Genomic DNA, 23,897 nt, shown 5'->3' with positions numbered 1-23,897 from the left:
ATAACCCCTAGCGTCCAATCAGATAGTAGATTCCTATAGACTTCTACTATCCCTACAATGATTTGGTTTACAATCCAGCTGAAGAATGCAGGTTTTGTCAGCTAAACACAGACTGCAGTAATGGCTTCCAAAAGCTAAAATGACAGACATAATTGTAGCCTCATTTAAATATGCAAATTAGGGCTTGGTTTCAGTTTTATATTTGACAGGGACTGGAATTGAGATGTGTCCCAAAATGGATTTGGTGCAGGCACAGTTTTCAAATTATTAGTCTATAAAAGTGGCGCTTGCAGATTTTTTTTTTTTTAATTTTTTATGTGATTTTATACCATTTAAAATCAGAATCTGGAATTACAAGTCCCAATAGGTGTCTAAACCTCCTATAATCTATTTCACGTCATCACCTCCTATAATCTATTTCACGTCATCCGCCGATAATATTCTTTGGTTATAACACACACATTAAAGAATAATTGAACCACCCCCAATGAATATCACGTTGGTTTTGTTCGTTTTTATACTGTGGATTTATTCTGAATTCCATTAATGGAAAACACAATCATTAAATCTCAGTGCTCAATGACATATAGGTTATAAATTTGAAATGGCAATTTAACCAACTTGCCTTTTGTTAACTGATACAATGTTTCCGATGAGGACAAGAATCTTCTTTTAACTGCCCCCATTGTATTGAATAAAGCCTTAGGAATGATCTAATTGCAGCAGTAAATTACATTACCGCTAAAAAGCCAATGTAGGAGAAAGTTATCAATTAACCTCTTCAAAAGCTCCTTTTCCAGTAGTGACTACAGGGAAATCAGATGAAAAATGAATATTATTGGGCATTATGTACAGAAAATGCACATTTTCCCCTGCAGCAGTTGAAAGCCTTATCTTTTTTTTGTCACAGTATTAAGTGATTTACAGTACATTGGACTAAACTGAAAAATATATGTGGGTGGCAATAAAAATGATTTTCTTAAAGCAGATACTTTTAAAAGGATAATATCAAAACATCCTTTATTTTCAAGAAACAAAGTTGTGTTCTGTTTTTAGTTTTTTGTGGGTTTTTTTCGCCTTGGGAACTCCGATAAAATAACACTAAAAGTTAGGAGAAAAAAAAATAGCGTCCTATATTTATCATTCATTATCATTCAAGTGACATTTGGGGACATTTAGACATTTATTGCATGGTAATTCATAGCAACCAATCAGATGTGTGCTTTCAATTAAAAATCTTAACTCTAACACTGTGTATACATTTTATTTAACTTCAATTAATATAGTGGCACTGTTGACAGCTACTTGACATCTCTGATTTGTGCCGTCGTTAATATGTAGACGCTTACGTTGGCCAAAATTTGTCTACATATGGCCATGCAGGAGATGTCATTGTTTAATATTGTGATGGACATCATACAGATCACTTCTGGTACTTGCGTTGGTGGAAAATACTGACGTTGGATTGTATTATGTGGCTCCATTAACCTATAAATAATGCAGCTATTATAGCAGCTATTTACCCCCTGAGGATGTGTGAGACAGACGAAACGTGTCGTGACTCCCCTTGGTTATTTCAAACTGTGTAACTGAATCCCTTTGGATATTGAATGTTGCTTTGTGATCTTCTAGAATTTAGGTACAGTAAGCCTTTTGTTTTATGTTTACATGTACACGCAATTTATTGCATCTATTATACAAATGTGTCCACATACACCTATCCTCAAATCACAACAAACAGCCTGTTTATTGCACCACCGACTTTGCTACTTAGCCTCGCCAAAACACTAATCTTAAGTATCTAGTACACTATAAGCGAGCTAACAGTAGAACAATTCCTTTGCAACAAAAAAATAAAACATTCTAAGTACCTAGTATACTATACTATTTGCAATCTAAGTTGCAAAATTGAGGAAGACGTAGCAAAAAACATGTCCGATACTGTAACATGCATCAGCCATCGTTATGCATAATCTGCAGCTTTATACTTGGCTACAAAAAAACTCATCCTTAGTACCTACAGTAATACACTATTTGTGAACTAAGATATAAAATTGAGGAAAAAGTAGCACAATAAAGGAAAAAGTAGCAGGAAAAAGTAGCAAAATTGAGGAAAAAGTTGCAAAATTGAGGAAAAAGTACACAGCACAGAATCGCAACCATATGGCACATAAAGGATGTGTGTTAAGACACATCTGTAATTAAATATACCTATCAGAGTTACCGCTACGGAAGTGGTTACTAAACATACTATATCCTTTTCAGACCAGAGCCACTGAGGTATCCAGGATATTGCTGTCAGATGAGCATTGCATTTATACTCTTTGGTACTCAGATCTATTGGTTTTGCCTATTGATTACTTATAATTGTTAATACACTAAGGAGCATTTTCAATAAAACACACTGTAAGTGTGGGTGAACACTCCAACGATACTTACAGAAGCCCAACAATGCTCAATGCTCACCCCTATAGGGGTAAGAGGTTAAATGGGCAATGCTGCAAACCAAGAGTATTCATCAGGTTATTAATGTCTCAATTAAAAATGAGCCTTATTCTTATTACGTTAATTTGTGTTTGTTTTCCAAAAAAAATAAAAAAGATACCCCCAAAATATATTGAATATTTGGGCCCAATGTAATAAATCTGAATGCGTTTTACCTTGAGCTATAACCATTTAATGACACAAAAGTAATCTGCACTTCCCATCCATAGATTGGATATATTTAGGTAATGTGCTGTTAGGCAAATGTTTGTACTGTGTTCGATATGACAGGAGAAAATTATCCTGTTAGTGTAACATTTAAATACTTCATTAGGGCACTTTCACATTATCACAGTAAAGTGGGAAGAATCCAGTTCTTGCGACTCTCTTCCTGCTGGGATTGTACATGCCAGAAACACACAGTGGGGGTCCTGTCTCTGGGACACTGAAGTCTCAACAGCTAGGAGCATTCTACGCTCAGCCCCTGATTTATAGTTTGTCATATCATCACTGCAGTTTCCATGGCAGTCATATATTGTGAAGCATTTTTTAACACTATAGCTGTGAGAGTTGTAAACAATATAACTATATAAATTAAATGTATATCTATATCTATACATCAAAGGCAGCCAGGTCTTTTTCTCCCAGGTTTTTCATGCCTTAAAATGGATAAAAAAACCCTTTGTTTATTTTAGCCTAAAAATTAAATGTTGGCGTAGAGCAGCAGCTATAGGCTAAGCACAAGATGAGAAGCTGTAAGGGAGGTTCAGTAGGTGGCGCTGTGATTAAGATATCACTGTTTTCTCTCTCTTTGATGTGTTAGTGACTCTCTTGTAGGATCTTGATTGCTAATCATCCATGTCATGTTATAAATAAAGGTTACATACAGTATCCTGTTCACAGCAAACTTTATCCTACACTCTTTCTCTGCGTGTTTGATGTTTGAACATAGAATAATATTCTGTAATATTTAGGGGTCTATGTACTAAACTTTGGAGAGTGATAAAGTGGACGGGGATAAAGTAACAACCAATCAGCTCCTAACTGTCATTGTTCAAAGACAGCCTCACCAGCCTAGTAGCACAGAGCAGGCGTGGTGCTTTGAAGGTTTAAGGGAACCTGCCAGATCAGAACACCAAACCCCAGGTTAGAAAAACTTTAGGTTTTATCTTAACATAATCAACTGCGCCCAAAACTACAGTGCAAGTTTTGGGTGACGTGTTCTTTAATAAAGGATCTGAGATGTGGAAATGTGCAGGGCTCTCAGGCGTTATGGACCCTGCAGGAGACCTGTCCACAAAGGGGAGGGCTGAGGCAATATCAGAAAGCAACAGAACAGGCCAGTTATGTGCTGATGGTCTGCTGTATGTTACCAAGAAGCTGCTTCCAGCAAACAGCTTTGGGAGGAGAGAACTCACTAAAGGGTGAGAGAGCACTGCCTGACCTGCCAGTATGTCTTTTAGCATTGCCCGTGCGTCTGTCTCTCAGTCCCGCCTATATGTCTGTCTGTTCTGTCAGTGACTCTTAGGGATCTATTTACTAAGTAATGTTAGGAGACAGAGTGAAAAGTGATAAGGTGCCAGCCAATCAGCTCCCAACTGTCATTTTTCAAACACAGCCTGTGAGATGACAGTTGGGAGCTGATTGGCTGGCACCTTATCACTTTTCACTCGGTCTCCTAACACTGCTTAGTAACTAGACCCCTTAGTCCCAGTCCTTTCTGTGTATCTGTCAATCCTGTCAGTATCCCTTGCACAAGCTGCTTTTAGGATCTATAGTGGCAGTCCACCGTCAAGCACAGGTGTGTGTAATATTGGCTGTGATTGTATATTTGAAAGCTTCGAGTATTTATTATATCGGAGGAAACACACTAGGTAACCATATGTAATGTTCTGCTAAGGTCTGTCCCGTCTCCCACATGCATGCGCAGCGGGAGCCGAGACACGAGCCGCTCCTCCAATGGCTCCCACTGCTGCGATTGACAGGATAGACCTTAGCTTAGCCAGAGAGGAGGAGGACCCACCAGGGATATGTAAGTACACTGCAACTGTGGGTGGGAAGGGGCGGGATGGAGCAGGGTGGCAGAGAAGAACAGAGGAGCAGTCAGAGAGGGAGAGGGGTGGGACAGAGCATGGGCAGGACGGCAGAAATAGAGGGGGACAGAGCGAGGGGCGGACCAGGAGACAGAGAAGGGAGGGGGGGCAGGGCGGAGCAGTGGAGAGACTGAGCTGAGGTGACCTTGGCATATGATGGTTCCTTTTGCTAATGAAAACATAAACAAGAGCTGCTTAGTTGGTGTACAGAGAGTGGCACTGAGCACATGGTAGCTGAAGCAACTTCAGTTCCTATGGTAAATGTACAGATTTTGCTGCCTAGTTAATGCAGTCCACCCTGAACATACCTGAAACACTCACTGGGCAAAATTTACTAAGCGACGGGTTCTAAACCCCGGCGGTTTGGTGGCGGTTTGATGGCGGGTTCTATTCTGTTCTAAACCCTGGCGGTTTGGTGGCGGTTTGATGGCGGGTTCTATTCTGTTCTAAACCCTGGGGCTTTGGTGGCAGTTTTGCGGCGGTTTCTAAATGGCAGCCCTGTTCTTTTCTATTCTTAAATGTGTTTTGACTGCAGTTTTGCAGCGGCTTTTCAGCGGTTTTGGCCTTAGTAAATCTGCAGATAGCAAAACCGCCGCCAAACCGCAGTCAAAACACATTTTAGAATAGAATAGAACAGGGTTGTCATTTAGAAACCGCTGCAAAACCACCACCAAACCCCCGGTGTTTAGAACAGAATAGAACCATCCGTCAAACCGTCACCAACCCGCCGGGGTTTAGAACACGCCACTTAGTAAATTTTGACCACTGTGTGGTGGATGCAGCTGCAGGTAATGGGCAAAATGTACTAAGCGAAGGGTTCTAAACCCCGGGGGTTTGGCGGCGGTTTGGCGGCGGTTTCGAAATGGCAGCCCTGTTCTATTCTATTCTAAAATTTGTTTTGACTGCGGTTTTGGCGTTAGTAAATCTGTGGATAGCAAAACCACTGCAAAACACAATATTAGAAAGAACAGAATAGAACAGGGCTGCCATTTAGAAACTGCCGTCAAACCGCCATCAAACCCCCGGGATTTAGAACCCGCCGTTAAACCGCCACCAAACCGCCGAGGTTTAGAACCTGCCGCTTAGGAAATTTTGCCCAATGTGTTATGTTAAAGTGTGAAAAAAAAAAAAACATTTCACCCTTGTACATATACTATTAATCTCACTAGGTTAGACTGTGTGTATAGTGGGGCATATGGGACACAACTATACAGTATGTATGTACAACAAATGTAATTACAAAAAAAGTATTATGCTTTCAGTATTGTGGCAGTTTACTAAGTATCTAAAGGAAGCATACGGAAACCCCCCGCTGTTGAAATCCTACATTTGTCCCTGCTGTGTGGTTTTTTTACTTGTTAAGCTGCGTACACACGGGACGATTTTTGGTCAACGATATGAACGATAACGAGATCGTCATATCTTTGATTTTTGAAATCGTGCAACGAAATCGTTCAATTTTAAATAGAAAAAAATCCTTCAACGATATCGATGATCGAGCAAGTCATCCCATGTGTACGCAGCATAAGTGTTACTTACAAAATAAAAAGGCAATGATTCTATTACAGGCTACACCTAAGTAAAATCGATATTGTGAATATAGAAGTTTTAGACAATGGTGCCACAGATGTCACAAGGCTCATTCTTTTTTTTTGTTTTTTAGAAGAAGCCCTATGTGGCATTACTTTCTATACCTGCTAAAATAACTGTAATTTTGGGTGCCCATGGCAGACGTACTAAAAGATTGCAAGTCAGAGTCTTTCTGGAAGAATTGAGACACCTTTAAGGTTTGTCTATGTAAGAACCCTTCATTGCAGCTATTTCTATTATATTTGATCTTTTATGAGGTCAATATTCTACTGTCCTTATAGACTACAGAGTGGTCTAGAAATGTGCTCTGATTGGCTACAGGGTAGTCTAGAATTTTGAAGGTTCCCATGCTCTGATTGGCTACAGGGTGGTCTAAGAATGTAAAAGTTCTAGTGCTCTGATTGGCTACAGGACAGAATAGAAATGTCAAGGTTCTAATGCTTATACTGGCTACAGGGTAGTTTTGGAACGTGAAGGTTGTAGAGCTTCTCAATGAAGATATGTCCTGATTTTAATAAAAAAAAATTATTGCAAATTAGAATCTTTCTAGGAGAATTGAAACACCTTAAAGGTCTATACAAGAACCTTTATGAGGTAAATAGTCTATTGTCCAGATTGGCAACAGAGTAGTAGGAAATATGAAGGTTCTCGTGTGCTGATGGGTTACAAGGTTGTCTAGGAATGTGAAGGTTCTAGTGCTCTGACTGGCTACAGTATACGGTAGCTTAGGAAGATGAAGGCTCTCATGCTCTGATTGGCTCTGGGGTAGTTTAGGAATGTGAGGTTTCTAGTGCTCTGATTGGCTACAGGGTAGTCTAGGAATTGGAGGGTTCTCATGTCCTGATTGGCTACAGAGTAGTCTAGGCATGTGAAGGTTCTAGTGCTCTGACTGGCTACAGTATATAGTAGTTTAGGAAGATAAAGGCTCTCATGCTCTGATTGGCTACGGGGTAGTTTAGGAATGTGAAGTTTCTAGTGCTCTGATTGGCTACAGGGTAGTCTAGGAATTTGAGGGTAATCATGCCCTGATTGGCTACAGAGTAGTCTAGGCTTGAGAATGTTCTAGTGCTCTGAATGGCTACAGGATAGTCTAGGAAGAGCTAATGATACATGTTGGTCTAATTCCGTGAATGTCTTACTGCACAGATTGCCTATAACCCGACAGTTTGTTCAGACCCCCAGTGAAAGGTTCTTAAAAAAATTCTACCAGCTCTGAGCACAAAAAAACTTTATTTTTTGGGGGGCAATTTGTGGAAGTTATACAAAAATTCAGAGACATTAGCTTCCCTGTGGTGAAGAAGCCCTGTGACAATAATGGGCACATTTTTTTCAGTTTATCTTTGAAAATCTGTATTTTTCAAAGTATCAACAGGGCAACATAAGACTCAAAAAAGGAAAAAAGAAATCACTGTATCTAGGTGCAAAATTTGCACAAAACAATAGCAAACACACAGACGCCTGCTTTAATCATCACACAAGGCATAAGAGCTGACGGGCTGCGGTGGTTCAGTTAAAATTTTGCAGCCAAATGCAATGTTAGTACAGAATAGATAGGTAGATAGACACAGTAGATATGAGACTGATGAATAGTATAACCATACAGGGCCTTATTCAGAGATGGACACTATTCCGATGTTACCGCAGCTGAGCGATTGTCAGCGGCCTGCTCAATGCCTTGGCGTCGCACTGCTCATGTGTCATGACGGTCTTGTTATGGTGATCAGACAGGGACCATTTGGAGGAGGTTACGGAAAAGAGCCAGCTGAAAAGCAGACGTGCTGTGACCATTTTCGAGGTGTGACACATCCTGCACCTGCGATCTCTTACGCAGTAAAAATGGCTCCGGCGTCTCAGTTCTTCCGGCCATTCTGCGCCACCATAGGGTTCATCAGAAGGCCGATTATCGTCTGATCTGCGACCAATGCTGCGCCTTTGTACAGAGTCACTTGGATCAGCGAAGCCACCGGTGGGCGTCTCAATACAAATCCCGGCGGATGCGTCAAATTCGCAGCAGCAGTGGCATTAGCGTAAATCTCTGAATCAGGACCGCAGTACATTATACTGAGCTCTAGGTGGCGCTATCATTGCAGTAATGTATTATGAGCAAATCTTTATGTCATTTCAATGTTACGATTTTAAAATAATTATTTCCTATAATTTGTTACTATTTATATTGTGCTTTATTTTCCTTTCTGCTTTCCGTCAACATAATTATTTTTATATTAATGACACCGATTGCTTTTCAGTTGCTAAGCACATAATAACAATGATAATACCGCACATTAATACAACATATACTGCTATGAAATAAATAGATAAGGCAGCATGCACACACCACAGATATAGAAACACGTCATAAACATAGAATACAGAGATTACGCATTAAATTTTTTATTACATGTTTTACATCCTCTGATGATTATTTTTAATTTCATTTGTGACCTACATATAGCCGAGTGATATTTCTGTCCTCCGCTTCCTATGTTTTGTTGACAAATGTCGTCAAATTTCGATGCCATAATGATTTTTTTGGGGGTGGGTACTACCAGCCCATGACCCATCATCAGCTTTACTCTACCGCATGCTGGAACTGAGCCAAGGCAGCAAACGGCACACCAGCAGCGGCAGCACCATATAAGGATGCTCGAGGGAAGCAGCCTCCCAGTGCGTAAAACCAACGGGTCCATTACAGCCAACAGTTATCTGTATGAACCACCAAATTCCAGCTACAATCAGATCATATAAGGGCATTTGCACTACATAATTCCCCCTCTTTCTACCAAATCACTATTACACTGGAAGCATCGTACCTGCTATTGTATTTGTGGAACCCATTCATTTGACAAAAGATTAAGCATCAGCGAGTTCCGTCCGAGACTGCCCAATGTTTTATAGTAGCAGTCATTTAAAAGGCCAAACCATGTTGATTTTGCCTTGTAAATGACCACTACTGTACTTTAAAGTCACGGGAAGCCCCACACGGAACTCGCCGATGCCTGCAGTCCGCAGCCTATCACATTTACCCTCTAATGGTCTGATTCAGAGATGCACACGGCTGCGATCCTGTATGCTGCGAAACACGCTGATGACTCAGCCGCAGTCTTTTGTAAAGAGACGCAGACATTCACCACTTGCGCACGAAAGCGTAAACATTTTAAATATCGGGTCACACATCGATCGTTCATCGAACCTCTGAGCACGCCTATGCTGTCTTAGAGTGAGCATCTCACCTGACACCTGTCCCCTCTCCGGCTTCGTACAAATTTGCACGCCCAGAGAATTGGCGTGATATTTGCCATGCTAGGAGAATGGTCCAGACACACCTGTGTTTTTCTAGCCACCCCCCCCCCCCCCGTTACCTTCCCTCAAACGCTGACTACGCCATCGCTAACCTATTGCTGCGCGTGCTCAGTGCGGCTTTGGCGCATGTGCAGTAGACAAAATGGCTCCACTGCATCCGACATCAACATTGCATACATCGCTGAATCAGGCCCTAAGCTATTAGTATACATAAGTAGCGATTTACTACCATTTCTACGGTCCACAGATGTGTGCTGCGAGTACTGAAAGATTCAATTCTCTGATACTGTTTTGATTTAATATATATATATATATATATATATATATAATTATACTTGCAGACATTCAGACAGCCAGGTCAGCACTGCAGGGGATGTGGCGCGGCATAAGGGGGGCATGGCGGGGACATGACGCAGCTTTGGGGGCAGAGTGGGGGTTGTGACCGCTTGAATCACGTCATCACAAAATCCCCCGGGGGTGGGGGTAGGTATCCGGGGTTATGCGGACGAACAGCGTCCGGCCGGGAGACTTGCCAATTTTCCGGCCGGCCGGTAGCCCCACCCCGTTTTCGGGGTATGTATTTAATATGTGTTTTATAATAAAACTTTTTGGAAGATCATTACTTAAGTAATAAATGTTATTATCATTAACCATTTGAGACATTGCAGTGATCTGTTACAACAAAAGTGTTGAAGGATTATACAACAATGAGCATGTACAGGAAAGAGGGTTTGTAGATTATTATTGGAATATGTTGTGTATTAGAGAATCCTGGATCTGAGAGTATCACTATCTCCGTAAACCTAAGTCATTGTTTGGTGAAGCCTTTGCCAAGATGGACAGATTTTCTCATACAGCCACCAAATCTGTAGCCTTTCTCCTTTCCTGTATGTCCAGCATTTAGCCCGCTGTCTAGGAAACGTAACTCTCAAGACAACTGATGTCCTTTGCCTAGAAGGACATTATAGCCTGACTCCTGAAGGTTGCCGCTTAAAGAGCATTAGTGTATTAATATGAAAAGCTTTACCCACTGTGTAAGGAGTTAAAGACCTTTAGAAGTCTCTCTACCACCTGTTCACATAAGGGGGGAAAGGTTACCCTTACTAAACCAAATTTTCAATTATTCACTGAACCAAAACAGCCAGAGGGGCTTATTTTGAGCCGCAGAGGTGCCGATATTCATGCAAATGGTTCATGTTTTTCAACTGTGGAGGTATCTAAGTAGCTATAAAGTTGCACTGCGCATGCGCCCCAAGGTTTGTGCGTACAGAGTCGCAGTAGCGATTGAGACGTGCGGTCCCAGAAATGTATTGAAAATGTATTGGACGTTCCTGAGGCGGTGGTTACTCAGACGCAAGGAGATGCACTGTCTTGTGGGAGTGTCGCAGGCGTGTCACGTAGCCACCCGAAAATCAGTTGTCGCTCCCGGCCCCCCGGATAGGCAGGCAAGCCTCCCGGCAGCCGCCTCCCCCTCTGCCCCTCCCCCCATGGTAAGAAGAGAAACCACCGCAGCGAGGGGGGCCAGTGACGCGATTCACGCTGAATCGCGTAAATTTTTATCCCACTCCCTGCTTCACAATGCCGATAGTCTCGTAAATTTTAGCGGGGGCGGGGCCAATATGACGTAATCACGTGGCCACGACCCTGCTTTGCCCACAAATGCCATATAAGCTCTCCGGCCGTGCCCCCCTATGCCGGCCACGCCCCCCCTGCTACGCCGATCTGGCTGATCCCTCCCGGAAGGGGCAGCCAGAATGTCGGCAACCCTGACATAAACCAATTGAAATAAAATATTGCAATGTAAAAAATTTATTATATTATATAAAATAAAAACTTTGGCAAACAGGGCATTTTATTTTTACAAATTCAGCAGCTTGGTTTGCAGGACAGACTATCAAAGATATATGGCAAATGGCAAGAAAATACATTTGTATAATTTTCTTCTATAGGAAAGAACAACATAGCAGCAAGGGTGCCGGGGGGAGGGGGGGAGTACTGTTTAGCCAGGCCCAGACTTTTTGGAAGGACCCGTATTAGCTGCTGCAGTGGGTGGCGTCATTGTTCCCATTTGCAGCATAGCTCAGCCCCTCCCCCATGGATCTGATTGGCTGGGCGATGGGAGTCAGGGATCATGTGACAGAGAGAGGCACTTGTACCCAGCTCCCCTTACAGCGCCCATGGCGCCCCTCTGCAGCACTTGAGGTCCCCCTGTAGTGCGCAGTGCCATGGGAGATTTATCAATGCTCGGAAAGAGATAAAGTACCAACCAATCAGTTCCTAATTGTCGTTACAGACTGTGGGGTCTATGTACTAAGCCTTGGAGGGGGATAAAGTACCAACCAATCAGCTCCTGTCATTTTTCAAACACAGCCTGTGACATAGCAGTTAGGAGCTGATTGGCTGGTACTTTATCGCCGTTCACTTTATCTCTCTCCAAGGCTTAGTAAATAGGCCCCTTAGTTTGAAAAATGACAGATAGGAGCTGAGTGGTTGGTACTTTATCTCACTCCACTTTAGCTCTCTCCAAGCATTGATACATCTCCCCTATAGCATTTTAATCTCTTTGTCGGGGATTTGGCCTATGCCCCCAGTACCCGGGCCCATCCCCCGCTCTTGATGACCCTGCATATGGGTGAAGTTCTGTGTGCGATTCTGCAACACAAGCAACCTCTTTTTTTTTCCTGGCTTATTTCGAAATATCCCTTTTTTCTTGTTTTCCCTCAGGAACTGATATTTTCTGTGTACATCCCATAGATTTCAATAATCAATTCAGTCAACTGGTTCAACCATTGTACATATGTTTGGCCGCAACCTGGACAACTGAAAAACCAAATGAATTGGATCTCATCCAGCCGGCTGTAGAGCCCTATAGTTACAGGTGCGTCTTTGGGTCTCTCCCACAATACTGGGAGGTTAATTGGCTCCTGATAAAATGAACCCTAGTATGTCCATGTATAAGGGAATATTGTGCATGCATGAACGTCTCACTGCGCACGTGCAGCGATTATTTTGTGGCTAAGCTCATACAGAGGATGAATTGCAAAGTGGATAACAGATAGTTGGTGTTTGGGGAACGTAAGGGTGTACTGGGATGCCCGGAGGCCACTTTAACTGTGTATTAGATCGCAGACGTGGGCTGTATTAGATCGCAGACGTGGGCTGTGACGTGCCCCGAAAATGGTTGCGACACGCCCACCTTCCTTGTCGCCACTCCCCATCGCATCCCCCCAAACACTCCCTGACTGTCAATCACACTGCGAGTAGATGGTGGCTGTGAGCAACTGGGGTAATGTACCTTGATCCGTGCGACTCAGACGTCTGTAAAGATAGCCCATAATCGCTCAACCGTGAAAACATTGGCATCTGAATCAGATCCATTGTACTCAGTATACAGCCTCAGTGACGTTTGGCATGATACAGTATAGATCCATAACAGGAACTGCAGCTACGCCTGCCTCTCTGACCTGATGTGCCAGCCTGGGCGTTACACGCTGAGCGGTGTGAGACATCAGATACCCTGCATCATGTTACTGATGTTTGTGTGACAGATGAACAGACGGCCAGTGCGTGCCACCGTCTCTCTCTCTCTCTCTCTCTCTGTCTGCACACCTGTTATGTAATACAGTCATGATGCTCTAATCCAATTCAGCATAGCTATGTTCTAATCAGAGGAAGCCACTCGTGACCTAATGGCTGAGGCACTGGAGCTGGTTACGGGGGTATGTGTAGGACTGAATATGATCAGCATAAAAAGTGCAAAGTAAAAGTCTAAGTAGGTGCAATTATATTATATATATATATATATATATATCAACACTGCCATCCCACATGGATAATCAGAGCAGAGGTAGGCACTCCAGCTGCTGTGGAACCACACAACCCAGTGTTTCCTGCCACATATTTCCTATTAGGGCATGATAAAGGTATGGCTGAGCATGCTGGGATGTGTAGTTCCCCAGCAGCTGGATTGCCGTATGTTGAAAACCCCTGCAATAGACCCTCAAACTGTCCACACCATAGTTGCTTACTCTCCCAGAATGTTCGGGAACCCTCCAGTTTACATCCTACTTCGCTAGTGCTGAGGATGGGAGATGAGCTTGGTGGTGCAATTCGCTGTGAATCCTGCCATTGTGGCCGTGCCCCCTGCAATATGATGCCACCGGGGGGGAGGGGCCATGCTGAATCGGGTCACACAACCCTTGCACTCGCCACTAGGACCTTCCCTCCAGAGTATCCCGGAGGGAAAATTCAATAAAATTTGCAAATATGGTCCAAATCATACATAAAAGTTGCGTATTCGAACGCTAATCCCTAACTCACCAACGTTCAATATAATCCCAGCAAATTTTTTTTCTAAAAAAGTTCTCTGAGTTAGTCATTTATAAAGTGTAAATGGTCCACTGCACAGTGCAACATAGGCTTTGGTTTTCCAGTGCGCCTTGATGTACATATTCACTAGGGTGGACGGGTCTCAAGAGCTAGATGGCGGTGTTTTGCAGAGGAGCTGCAGTTTGGGCTGAGGAGGAGTTGGGTGGCGAAAAGGACATTCCGTGCAGAGGGCCTGATTCAGAGCCGGACGCTCACAGCTTATGCGAGCGTCCAAAATGATGGTCGCGATGGTCAAGACCATCGCGACCATCGGGCTTGCGACGAGACCCTGCGGCAGGGTCTTGCTGCCGCAAGCCCTGGAGTGAATTTGGCTCTATCAGAGCCAAAATCACTCCCACTGACATCACTAGTGATGTCAGTGGGGCCGGACCCAGACGGTAGGCGTTCCCAAGGGAACGCCTCCGTCTGGGCAGCCACGCCCCGGCATGCCCACCAAAGGGGGCGTGCTGTCACTCACCATCAACAGCACGCCCCCTTTGGTGCGAGCTTCTCCGTCGCCCGCCGGGTCTCGCCCATGCGCATGACGGAGCAGCCTCCGTCGTGCTCATGCGCATTTGGGTAACATCGACCCGCTTGCGAGTGTCCTGCGCTCGCGAGCGGGTCTGAATGAGACCCACAGTTCGGAGTAGTTTCATTAGCGGTCCGACTTTAGAGACCACTCCAGGAAAAAAAATATTTAATACACGAAGAACACAAACAGCCACATGGGGTGGTGCCATTGGTGTATCTATGATGGGTGCAGGGTGTGCGGTGCACAATGGCACACACTGCACCCATGTGATTAAACTAGGGGTGTGCACCGGACACTTTTCGTGTTTTGGTTTTGGATCTGGATCTTTCTTCGTGTTTTGGATCTGGATTGGTTTTGCCAAAACCACCCTTCCGTGTTTTGGGTTCTGGGTTTTGTGTTTTGGATCTGGATTTTTTCTTAAAAAATAAAAAAAAACGCTAAAATCACATAAATGGGCCTTTTTTTGTTCCTACGCTATTAATAACCCCAATAACATTAATTTCCACTCATTTCCACTCTATTCTGAACACCTCACACCTCACAATATTGTTTTTAGGCCAAAAGGTTGTACCGAGGAAGCTGGATGACTATGCTAAGCGACACAAGGGGGCGGCACAAACACGTGGCCCATCTAGGAGTGGCACTGCAGTGGCAGACAGGAAGCCAATCAGCGTTATGGTGCCCATTTGCATGTAGCACGAACCCGGGAGATCCGTGCTACATGCATCTGTGTGATTGGCACAGAGCAATGACAGGTCCGTGAGACCCGTCTGTGCTGCTGTGGTAAAAAAAAAAAAAAAAAACCTGTGTAAAAAAAGAAAAAAATGGCGTGCACCCCCCCAAAAAAGAGCAACCAGCCCCGGGCATTAGTAACCCAGTGCTGGGTGTGCTTAAATACAGGGGACAAACGACGTAGGGGTCCCCTGTATTCTGCGCAATGGTGGGAACCGCAGGGTAAACTTTAATAACCTTGCGGCTCCCAGCATTGACTACAATGGAGGGAGCCGTTCATTGGCTGAGAGAGACGGGAGATGGCCTCTCTCAGCCAATGAACGCTTAGCAGCGGGGTTTCCATGGTGATACCCCGCCGCTAAGCTCTCATTCGGGAAGTACCGTTCTATAGAACGGTACTAAGTTCGTGGATCGCGTTTTCGTTTTTTTTTTTTTTGCCAAGTCCGGGGATGCCTACTTTGGAACGAAGAGGACAGAACCTCGCATAGGAGATGGTGAGTATGTTTTTTTTCACAGGTCCCCTATGGATACTTTACCGGACAAGTGGACCGATGCTACAGGGTTACATAGGTGAGTATGTGTACATGTGTGTGTGTGTGTGTGTATGTATGTTTAATAAACTTATACTGTCACGGTGTGTGTGTCCTGTGTTTTTTTTAAACATTTTTTTACAGGTGAACTACAGGTACTAGTGGGCCCTTAATGCCCTGCATGCTGGTACTTGTGGTTCTCCAAGTACCAGCATGCGGGGCAGGCTTGCTGGGACTTGCAGTTCTACTTGTAAAGACAATGTTTGATTTTCGTTATTTACACCACACCACACAATCAACCCGCCACCCACCGCCACCAGGGGTGGCGGGGATAGCCCCGGGCTATCAGCATGGGCCTGGGGAGCCCTGGAGAGGGTGACCCCTTTATTGGGGGGGTCCCCAGCTCTCCAGGGATCCCCGGCCTGGGCTGACTAGCGGTCAGGGCTGATGCTGCGGCTGGGGGGTCCGGTGAAAGGGCTCCCCTGGCTGTGGCATCAGCCCCCCGCTAGAAAAAGTCCAGTGCTGGTTCTGGAACATACAGGGGAACCCTACTCATTTTTTTCCCCTGTATTTCCAGAACCAGGACCGGATCAGAGCCCAGAGCTGGTTGCGCAGAATACGGGGGACCCCTACGTCGTTTGTCCCCCGTATTTTGGCAACCAGCTCTGGTTCTGACTAGCCCAGTGCCGGTTGTGTTTAAGTACAGGGGACCCCTATGTCGTTTGTCCCCTGTATTTAAGCACACCCAGCACTGGGTCACTAATGCCCGGGGCTGGTTGCTCTTTTTTTTGGGGGGGGCACGCCATTTTTTTCTCTTTTTACACAGGTTTTTTTTTTTTTTTTTACCACAGCAGCACAGACGGGTCTCACGGACCCGTTAGTGCTCTGTGTCAATGACACAGATGCAAGTAGCACGGATCTCCTGGTCCGTGCGTGCATCTGTGTCATTGAAATACACAGCAGCACAGACGGGTCTCACTGACCCATCTGTGCTCTGTGTCACTGTCAATCACACAGATGCATGTAGCACGGATCTCACGAGTCCGTGCTACATGCAAATGAGCACCATAATGCTGATTGGCTGAGAGCCGTGACAGACGGCTCTGTCAGCCAATCAGCACTTTGCCCATTAAAGGCAAAGGCATTTTTTTTAAAATGGCCGCTCGAGGCAAAACCTCGAGATCCGACAGCAGATCTCGAGGTTTTGCCTCGGGAGAGGGATCCGGGGCAGACAGGGAGATCCGAGCTTGGGCTCGGATCGCCCCGGATCCCCGAAGTTCGGGTGGGTTCGGTTCTCAGGGAACCGAACCCGCTCATCCCTAGATTAAACGTGCCCTTCCGGAGTCCCACGTCAAACGTCACTGAAGACCAGCAGAAATCACAGGGTAAATGGTGCTGTGGCCATTTTTCCGTGTATCTGCTGTAGAGATGCCACCGAAACGTGGTGTCCGGGCACAAAGCTGTCTACTGGGCTGCCAGAGAGGAGGGAGCCTGCACATGGGCCCTGCCTTCTCTAAAACCACCCCTGGGTGGTGCTAAAGCAGTAAGAGGTTGGATGGCTCATGAGGGTGAAAAAGTGAGAAATTCAGAGTCACTGGGAGTTACTTACAGTGCTAAGGGATCTATTCACTAAGCAGTGTTAGGAGACAGAGTGAAAAGTGATAAGGTGCCAGCCAATCAGCTCCTAACTGCCATCTCACAGGCTGTGTTTAAAATATGACAGTTGGGAGCGGATTGGCTGGCACCTTATCACTTTTCACTGTGTCTCCTAACACTGCTTAGTAAATAGACCCCTAACAGTTTTCTCAATGTAGTTCACATTACGACAATAAGCAACAATAATCTGACTGTTTGCTATTCTACTGCACATTTGCACCAGATTAATAATAACCAACACTTTCAGTACGAGGTCACTGCACCTATACTCTCTGTACAGTTATAGGATCACTATTTGTAGTTATCATTATGGCTTACAGCAGAGACTACATCTTATATATAATTCCCGTACTGCGCTGACTGGATACTATTTTTATTTTCTTTTTTTTATGTGGATAATTATCTCATGTTTCTGTGGCAAATACACAAGCAGATATTGTGCCAAAGTCACTGGAGAAATAAAAGCTACAAAATCCACTTCAAAGACCGTGTCCTGTTCCGTTAGTAACACTATGACCGCGCTGCAACATCACATCACTTTTTTCCCCCAGCTGTCCGCTGAAAATGCGCCTGGGAATTTCTGATAACAAAAATAATCTATAGGTTTACTTGGTAGCAGAAAACCAAGCCAAACAGATTTACTGTAGTTATCTATTCCCAGATAGCTTACATGAGACTCTGCTAGCAATAATCTTCTTATTCAGATGGATTTTTTGCACAATTTGTTTGCCTCGGAAACTAAGCGCCACAAACAGCAGTAATATAAAAAATACCAGTCCATTCCTACAGCTAGAACTGTAAACTATGGGCCTGATTCAGACCCACTCGCGAGCGGCTGTCCGCTCGCAAGTGGGTCGATGTTATGGACTGAGCATGCGCACGACGGAGGGAGCTCCGTCGTGCGCATGCGCCAGACGCGACGAGCGAAGGAAAGTCCTTCGCTCGTTGTGTCCGATCAAAGGGGGCGTGCTGTCAATGTTGATTGACAGCACGCCCCCTTTGGTAGGCGTTCCGGGGGTGTGCCTCCCTGACGGGGGCGTTCCCACGGGAACGCCTCCCGTCAAAAGCCGGCCCACTGACATCACTAGTGATGTCAGTGGGAGTGATTTTGGCTCTGATAGAGCCAAAATCACTCCGGAGCTTGCGGTTGAAAACCTCAACCGCAGGCTCCGGCTCGCAATTTCGATGGTCGCGATGGTCACGACCATCGCGGCCATCACAATGCACGCTCGTATAGCCTGTGGGTGGTGACCCACAGCTATACGAGCGTCCAGGAGGACGCTCCATTTTCATGGAGCCCGGCCCTCATTCAGAGCGTGCGCTCTGCTCAGAGCGTATGGCTCTGAATGAGGGCCTATGTTAATTATCTTTGAACATAGTAGAATCGCTGTTTTTCTCTTTGTCGTGGGGATATTCCTGGGTACGTAAGTACCTGCACTGTTTTTATGTTTTGTTTTTGTGCCATTTTTAATTCTTACAACTAGTTCTACAAAAAGGAAGAAATTGCAAAATCCTTTGCGAAATTACTAAAATAAGTGCCGGAACACTTAACCAGAGTATATAAGATGCTATAAATCTTGTATCAACTTGTAACTTTAGGTAAGTACCGGCACCATCTTTCTGAATAGAAATATATTAGAATAAATGTAGAATATGTAGGGTCACCAAGAAGGGCTGGTACAAGGACCTTGGCCGGAATGGGATTGAAATGCCGGCGGCTGTTTAGCCACCGGTTCAAATCCCGACAGCGGCCGCCCGACAGGATCAAGATCCCGACAGAGGCAGGTAAGTTCCCTATCCTCCCCTGTCCCCACCCTTACCCTCCCTTAGTGGTGCCTAACCCTAACCACCCCCTAGTGCCTAACCCTAACCTACCCCCGGGAATGCCTAACCCTAACCCCCCCTTACCGCTCCCGAAACCTAACCCTCCCGGGGGGTGCCTAACTCTAACCTCTCCCTGAAGGTGCCTAACCCTCCCTCCTATGGGTGCCTAACCCTAAACTCCCCCCAAAAAATATAACCCTGCTAGACTCCTTAATCCTAACCCTCCCTCCCGTGGCTAACGCTTAGGGTGTCCCGGACTTACCTTCGTTCATGAAGTCGTCCTCGGCGTTCCGATGTCGGGATTATGATAGGCATTGGTATTTCGACTCCTATCATAACTCCCTAGCCGGCATTCCCTTGGCAGTCTGATAGTGGTTGTGATACAGCCCCATCCACCACACAGTTACAGCCTTTAATGAGACTTTTTGTGGGTGGGAAGAAATGACTGCACACATCAATAACTTTCTATTGATTCTATTGCGTGGTGACATTTCCCCTAGGCTGCACGCACGGCAGTGGCTCTCCCTAATCGACCTGAAGAAGCTTTGGGCAGCCCTGATTTGATGTACTCTGTTCTGCATTATGCTTGCCTCTGCCAAAAGCTCTGAAGGACATTTATAAAAAACGGGTACATAAGACTCTAATTATAGACGCTGACTGGGTGCTATGGGTTACAGAATCTTGCACCCTTACCTAAGTGGCAATTTTAAAACACGGTTTAAATTTTTTTTAAAGCAAATTGATTATTTGATTTTGATTGTTTTGCAATGCTCCCCCCCCCGTGTAGTAATAAAGGGTAACTGGTAAATGTTAATAATTTTGCCCACATAAGTGGGTTACAGAATTAACCAGATCTGGCCATTTAGCACACAGGATAAGTGGCTGGATAATCAGGGGGTCGTGTTAATGCTATCAATAATTGGCCTCAAATACAGGCTGGTGATCTCATTCAGGCACTGAAAGCCTAAACCGCAATTCACTACATGTGCACCTGCCCCATCACACGCTCAGAAAAACACAGCAGAGTCTGACGGAGGTGATGAACGCGTTCCGCTTCTCTGGGTTTTTGCTTTAATCTGCTAAACTGTCATTCATATGCCGATTTGTGGCTTTGGCCAACGTCCGTGGGGACATTTACAAAACTTCTAATATGGGAATAGGGGAGGTGTGCTGCTCGTACATTCTATCAGATGAGAGATAGAATATGATTGGTTCAACATCTACATTTTTCTTTTTCTTTTTTAAAAGAGTTTTAGGAAATTTGCCCTCTTACATTTTTGAACATACCTCATACATATTATGTAGAATGAAAGATAGTAGCAAAATAAGCCCCACCAAAACCGCGCCCAGAAGCCACAAGCAGACCCGATCACATTCTGAGCCTAAGGGATGACCCTCAACAAGTTAGGACTACTGTGAGCTGTATTCTGCTAACACTTTTCATAAATGATCCACGACTCCACGCAATGTCACAATGTGAAGGCTGAAAGCTGCTCACTACTATGTAGCCAAGTTACAGTCAGGCAGACAGTGCAAGTGAGAACTTCATCCATTATTTATGATTTGACATACTGTATCATATTAAATGAACATTTGTGACTGGGTTTATATGGTCTAACTAATTGGTTTAATGATGTGTTACTCTTTGAGGTTGATTAAGTCATGTTTTAGCTTATTACTGGACTATGAACACTTTCCATTGCATATACAGTGAAGATACACATATGTGTTATTACTACATTATAATAAACATAACAGCAAAACATTGGCAAGAACAAAGTGCATTGATTCTGCAAGCATATAGAATGCATAAACAAGACAAGCGGCACACGCATGCAGACAGCATGCCAACATAAACAGCAGGACATGCATGACGCGTGATCACACAACAACGCAACAGCGGACAGTGGGGACTATTTCATACATAACTGCAACAAAGTGTGCGCAAAGTAAACCAATCAATCCAATCTAGTATCGCATTTTCTATCTATCTATCTATCTATCTATCTATCTATCTATCTATCTATCTATATATCTCATATCTATCTAATATCTATCTATATATCTCATATCTATCTATCTATCTCATATCTATCTATCTATCTATCTATCTATCTATCTATCTATCTAATATCTATCTAATATCTATCTCATATCTATCTATCTAATATCTATCTATATATCTCATATCTATCTATCTATCTATCTATCTATCTATCTATCTATCTATCTCATATCTATCTATCTATCTATCTATCTATCTATCTATCTATCTATCTATCTATCTATCTATCTATCTATCTATCTCTCATATCTATCTATGTATCTATCTCATATCTATCTATCTATCTATCTATCTATCCCATATCTATCTATCTGTCTATCTATTTATCTATCCCATATCTATATATCTATCTATTTATCTATCTATTTATCTATCCCATATCTATATATCTATCTATCTATCTATCTATCTATCCCATATCTATCTATCCCATATCTATCTATCTATCTATCTATCTATCTATCTATCCCATATCTATCTATCTCATATCTATCTATCTATCTATCTATCTATCTATCCATATCTATCTATCCCATATCTATCTATCTATCTATCTATCTATCTATCTATCTATCTATCTATCTATCTATCTATCTATCCCATATCTATCTATCTCATATCTATCTATCTATCTATCTATCTATCTATCCCATATCTATCTATCTATCTATCTATCTATCTATCTATCTATCTATTTATCTATCTATCTAAGTTTCAGGACTTCTATGTCCTTATATCGAGATCCTGTAACATAAAAGGACATGAAAGTCCTGAAACTTTGGTGGTATGTGGCAGCATAGTACAAGATTATTGCTACAGTCTGCATCATGAGGAGGTCACTGGAGTAGCATCCACCACTTGATTAGTGTTAGTGTCAAACTGTACATTTCTCTCTCCCCACATACTGTATGTATAGTTATATATCTTCTCCCCATTATTGATCAGGCATCAGAAGTCTGTGTCTAGAATCATTAGTGAACTGAAAATACAGTTTACAATGTGTAACTGGAATTTAGAACTATCACAATTTAATGTATTTGAGGAGGGAACGTGATATTAAAACATAGATGTATTTCTACAAATGGCCTAATTAATGCTACCATGGGCTTGGAGAAGGAAGCTTATAGTTCACACATTTGTACCCTGGAAAATGCAGCTCTAACCCATAGCAACCAATTAGATTCTAAGGGGGGTAATTAAAGTCGCTCCAGATCGGCATTTCGCATCCATCTAAATTGCAAGTTTTGCCTAGCACCCAGTAGAGGTGCGCAAGAAAACTTGCCATGCCGGCGCTACCATAATTGGCTGATACCTATGCAGCAGGGCATCGCAGCGATGCTCGGCAGAACATTGCACTGAAAGCAAGTTCCCCTCTAACTTTTATTCCTAAAGCAGTTTAGAGAACTAGGACTTGTGAACTTATAATAATATAGAGAAATGTGTGACAGTGCACTCTCCCTGCATGACATAACCACTCTGTGCTGCTGGAGGACTCTGCTCCTTACACTGTTCAATGTTGGTCACACCCCAGATGATCCTGGGACGTGTGCCCAAGCACCAGTTTCAGTGGGTGAGATCTGGTCATTCAGTTGGGCGTCTGTAGCTTGTCATTTATACACAGATGAACAGAGGACTGTCTTCCCCAGGAGCTCCATTGCCTACAGTACATCCCTGTTCTGCTCTCAGGAAGATCAGGGCATGGGGGATTGGTCCAGATTACTTGATTGGCCACAAGATGTTCTATTAAAAGTGATAGGAAGAAAGTGATGACTGATAACTGAACTAAGTCAAACCTTGAAAATGATAGCAAACATCTGATTGGTTGCCAAGGGTTACCTCACCTTTTTTATATGCACTAGTTTTAAAAAAGCCATTGATGACGTCAAGACCTCTCCTCAGTGCACGGAAACCATCTCTGTCTCCTTGTTTATGTTAAATATAACAATAGTGTTTTAGGGATTCACCCCTTAAGTTTTTAATCTATGGGGTATATTTACTAAGTGGCAGCTTTTCAAGGCCACTTCTTGTCTGCGGTTCTGCCGGTGGGGCAACACTATTAAATGTAAGTCCAGGAGAAATTTACATTTAATATTATTATTATTTTAATTTGAAATTCAATAAAAGCATTGAAAAGCCGCCTCTTACTAAATAATAACCCCATGCATTACAAATGACTGAAATCGAGAATTTACACTGTTTCTATCCCATGAATATTAAGACACTTTAAAAAAAAATAATATACAGATGTGTCCACATACATCTAGCCTCCTTGCGTGTTAAACATCTCTTCTAGTCTCGTCATATAATGACGCAACTCAGTAGCGCCGAGCGCTTGTCGTGTGAACTTAAAGTGCGTTTTATTCGCAAAGTGATGTAAACAGGATGCACAAGCAACTTCTGCTGATTAATATGATATGCGGCATGCCTATATTCTGTGTGCGACTGCGGGTGTATCTGTGTCAGGATTCATCCTGGGATCGGCTGTTACTTACCGCAGCGCCGGCTTCCCCTCACTAGCGAGCGCAGTGAGACGTCAGGTGCGGCAGTAGGTGACATGCTGAGTATTCTCTCCAGGGCCCGGGTGACTTCCACGCAATTCTCTATATCGGAGTTCCTGTGGTCATGGGCGCAGCCATCTTGGCTGTATCACCTGATAGGATCCTTATCCAATGGTAGCCATGTCAGTTCTCAGCTGACTCTCTCCTCCAATGGACAGCTACCTG

The 23,897-nt window shown here is 43.8% G+C and overlaps 1 protein-coding gene across 1 annotated transcript in view; it reads right to left on the bottom strand.

Moving 5' to 3' along the window:
* ADCY8 (adenylate cyclase 8) overlaps nucleotides 1–23,897 on the bottom strand; it is a gene marked incomplete at its 3' end in the record, with an annotated part of 277,169 nt that overhangs the window by 53,496 nt on the left and 199,776 nt on the right. The window lies entirely within an intron of this gene.

Source organism: Taudactylus pleione, unplaced genomic scaffold (assembly GCF_031769625.1).
Source record: "Taudactylus pleione unplaced genomic scaffold, aTauple2 ptg000493l, whole genome shotgun sequence".
NCBI lineage: Eukaryota > Metazoa > Chordata > Amphibia > Anura > Myobatrachidae > Taudactylus > Taudactylus pleione.
The sequence above is the reverse complement of the archived record's forward strand: the minus strand, read 5'-3'. Positions and strand labels throughout refer to the sequence as shown.